Source organism: Triticum dicoccoides, chromosome 6A, assembly GCF_002162155.2.
Source record: "Triticum dicoccoides isolate Atlit2015 ecotype Zavitan chromosome 6A, WEW_v2.0, whole genome shotgun sequence".
NCBI lineage: Eukaryota > Viridiplantae > Streptophyta > Magnoliopsida > Poales > Poaceae > Triticum > Triticum dicoccoides.
The window spans coordinates 601,679,090-601,683,843 of NC_041390.1; positions in this window are offsets into that span (position 1 = coordinate 601,679,090).

The following is a 4,754-nucleotide window of genomic DNA, read 5'->3' on the forward strand; positions in this document are numbered from 1 at the left end:
ACCACGTCTCCCTTGTGCAGTTTTTTGTGACGACACGCATATCTATGGGCTCCCCGAGTGTATATATATCTTCCCTTTGACCGATAATGAGGGGTATGTGTTGGCCATGGATGGATTCCTCCTAGTTCGTGTTAGGGCCAGTCACATGTCGCTCAACCAAAGGTCGAGCTCATGTGTTGTCAGGATTCCCTCCCACATGCTCGGGTTGCTAGGTTCGACCTACATCAAACCCTGCGTATCTCATCCTTAAGTACCTTGCCTTCATGGTTGTTGTCTGTATCCAGAGGTAGGCACGACATCTAAATTGTACATTATTCTATATTGAAAACACACATCACCCCTTCCCAACGTACATCATTTTGGGCCGCATGCAAGAGGTGCTTGTTTTGTGGTCCCTCTCGTGCGATTTTTATGATGGTTCAATCTATTGGCCCAAGCGGTTTATTGACAACAACAACTGTCGTTTGACCAAACAATAGATTCATTGGTCCGTCTTATGGTAGGTCATGGCGACATGCATGTATGAGCAAAGTATCAATCATTACGTGCATTTGCCCCGCTGACACGAAGTGGGAGGTGGTGGGCCAAGAATCCTAGCTAGGTATATATATAGGACTCCTCTTCTGTACTCTTGGGAGTATGTACTCCCATCCTTAATATACCTCATATACGCATTAATTATATCTCTTTATTATTCTCAATATACTTCATTAAATATTCTAAGATACCCCAATACGAGTTTAGTTGAAAAAATATCATCTGCGACGTACTTTTTGTAATATACCTTTTCACGTACAAACACATCAGTATATACGTAAATATTTAAAAATACATAGACTCACATGAATTTTTTTCATGAAACTCATTTTGGGGTATCTAATAATTACTAATGAAGTATATTAAAAATAATAAAAAGGTATAAAAGATTTATCCAAGGGTGCTTTCGGGTTTACGAGGCAGGTGCCATCAAAGTTATGCATTGTGTATTTAAAGTTTTAAACAATATTCCTACATATATTTGGTCACTTCCAGGTGGTTCTTGACTTCTGCCCCTCTCATCGATCTTCGACGACGCGCCCAACCATGGGCCCGTGCAGCCAAAGTTGTGCATTGGAATTTTGAACATCATAGACCACCCTTTTCACTCATATGTATATATATATATATATATATATATATATATATATATATATATATATATATATATATATATTTGGGCCACATGCTGGTGTGGCTGTCTTCTGACCCTCTCTAACGTTATTTTTTGCTGCAAAGACTCTGATGACGCTCAACGGACACAGGTATAATATCTTAACCGTGTGCGATACAAGTGCGCTGTGAATCACCACGCCAACGCAAGCGCGGGCAAAGGCTGGCGCAACCGTGTGCGATGCAAGTGCGCTGTAAAATCACCACGACCGCACAAGCGAGAGAAAAGGGTGGAGATCCTAGCTTAACCGTGTGCGATGCAAGTGCGCTGTAAAACCACCACCTGTGCAAGCTAAAGGCGGGTAAGTTTATTTGAAAATTAGGACGAATCGTGTGCAATAGACCAGCTAGCTAGTAATATAAAAACAAACTACCCGCCTTGAGGGTTGCAAAAATCGGTGGTTCCGCGCCACTTTTCCTTATTATCATACACGCATATTGTTATTGGAACATGAGCGATCTTGGGCACTCCTGCCCCGCATCAATTCCTTTACCAAAATTTTAGTATCCCCTGTACTTCAATCGTCGCCCACACTCCTCTAGCACCGACCTTATAGTAAAATTGTAGTAGCCGAGGCATTTGAACCGTCGCCCTCCCTTGCCCAACACCATCAATTTTCAGAGCCGCGGCGTATCCTCAAATACCAACCCCCCTCCACAGTCCCCCACCCGTCACCCTCCCCCCCTCGAACCCTTGCTCGCGGCCGCCACTGGTGCCGCCGACAACCCCTGCCGGTCTGCCCGTTCCTCCTAGCTTAGATAATAAAGTTTAGGTTACCTAGCGATTCTCATACCGTCGCCCTAGTCCGCTAAGTTTTTAGACAAGGCCTACGGTGTCCCTTCCCGCCAGGTCCACATCCCCTGCTCCAGAATGTCGCAGCCTAAGATCGACCACGTATCCGGAGGAGCCCGACGAGCGTTCGGCCAAGAAGAGGTTTATCATGGCCTCTCCGGTGGATGTTGGCAAGGTGGCCGTTGTTCGCCTCGACCTGTCGATCCCGAAGCAACACATCGCCGCGGAAGCCGATGAATACGTTGACTACATTGCCATGCCTTGGGCTTCATGTCAGTGGGCTAGCGTATTACTGTATCTCGGGAAAGCTGGCTACGACGTCAAGCTCATCCACAGCGACGACTTCACCGGACCATGTCACAGGTTAAGTGGTCCATCCCCGACCCCTCTAGTTCAACCGTCGTCGATATCTTCGATGGCCCTGCCGCTGATCTCCTCCGCCAAGCGGTCAAGGATTTGCGAGCTTTATACGCCATCGAGCCCATTTTTTTCATTTCTGAACGACACGTTCTACGGCGGCGGCTTGGGATCCTCAATTGCCAAGTCAGATCTCATCAACCACGACCACAAGGAGGGCACCCATGAAGGTTCTTCCAAGGTGAAACAACTCATCTGTGACATCAGAGCGCACCATCACTGGTAGAAAAAGGGCCTATAGTCCCGGTTCGTAAGGGCCCTTAGTCCCAGTTCCGGAACCGGGACTAAAGTGTCGGTACTAATACCTTCCCCCTTTAGTCCCGGTTCAATCCAGAACCGGGACTAAAGGCCCTCCACGTGGGCAGTGCGCAGAGCCCCGTAAGGAGACCCTTTGGTCCCGGTTGGTGCCACCAACCGGGACCAAAGGGTCTCCTGATTGGGCTCTGTGCACTGCCCACGTGGAGACCCTTTGGTCCCCGTTGGTGGCACCAACCGGGACCAATAGGCATCTACGCGTCAGAACATCTATGGCTGGGGTTTTTGTTTTTTTTGAAAGGGGGGGGGGTTGGGGGTTTTGGGGGGTTAATTTAGGTGTTTCATATATTGTGTTAGCTAGTTATAATTAATAGAGAGAAGTGTCCTCTGTTATGTCCGTGCTTGGTCGACGCTACGTACTATACATACGTATATAGAGAGGACTAGACACGCTAGCTAGCTAGTAAGCAAATGAAGGAAACAGAAGATCGTCATGAACATATATACATATATACAGAGAGAAGTGATATCGACCACCTCTCCTTCTCCGAGAGATTGGTCGAACAACAAGTTCTCGTATATCTATCTGAAACTACCGGCTACATATATACAATAATTATCTCTTACAAATATAATCATACGGACTCAGGGTCCACATAGAATTCTCCGTCTTCAGGGATCACGTGGTCAAGAAAGAATGCCGCCAATTCCTCTTGAATTGCTCGCATGCGAGCTGGTGCTAGGAGTTCATCCCGCTTCCGAAACATCTAATTTGAAGAAGGGGGTCAATACATATATATATATATATATAAATGAATGAAACTCAACACAAATGATGGTAATAAAGTAAAATTGTGAATGTTGTTATTTACGTACTTCATATTGTTCGTTAGAGTACCCGCCCCGCTCATAGGTCGTGTGGCGGATGGACTCACAGATGTAGTATCCACAGAAATCATTCCCTTGTTCCTGCCACAACCACTTTACAAGAAATAGAGGTCAATCAAACTGATAAGCAAGAATGCTAAATGGTATTGATGAAACTAGCGCTTGAATCACTAGGAGATGTGCGGAACATGCTACTATAGTACTTACTTTCGGGTGTCTAAATTTCAGCTCCTTCGGCAGTCCCGGAACTGTTTTGGTGAATTTTCTCCAAACCCTGCTGGACAAAGAAAACAATTACTTGATATCAGGAAATGAACAAAGTTGCTGATATGGTGGATAATGATCGATTTAACTTACTTCTTGAGGATTTCAATCATGTCCGCATACTCCTTGGGATCTTTTCGTTTAGAGTCCAAGACGGTTACTACTCCCTGCTCAAGCTTAATCTCTAGGAGAATAAAGTGGAAACTGCACACACATGCATAACTCATGAATTACATTACTATAACCTTGACTAATATATAAGGGAAACCGAATACGCACAAGACAATAACACTCACCTGAAGTTGTAAGGAAAGAGTATTATATCTTTGTTTTGATTTATTACGAACGATCGTAGCAAGCTGGCCTCGGTAGCTGCGGCATGAAGTTTAACCTGAGTTGCATCTATGAGATATGTGTTAATGAACCCAATATCACCGACTTGTCTTTTCTTCAATTCGACGATCTTCAATCTGCATAATATAGTGAGGATGATTATAAATACATGCAATGAAAGAGCTAAGCTATATAGAGAAACTTAATGACAGAAGTAGTACTATACTTACAGATAGTAGCAGGCGACCATTGTTTTATCGAGGGCCAATTGATTGAAAAACTGATAGAACTCCTCAAATGGAACAGGCAACAGATCAATTCCAACGAGGTCATGCTCCTTTTTAACTTTCACATACAAAGTACTCCTCCCCCCAGAGTCTCTGCAGATTTTCAAGTACCAATCATGCAATCTTCGCATCATCGTTGATAGAGATCTTTCATCTTTGAAGAGAGGCTTCCCGTACTCGTATCTTTCTATCTGCACCTCCATGGGTTCATAATGTACTTCGTCGGGCAGGTAATCTGCAAGATTACTATAACCGGGCACCATCCTCGGATCATTATCGACGTTGTGGCTAGGTACCTTGAGCGGGGG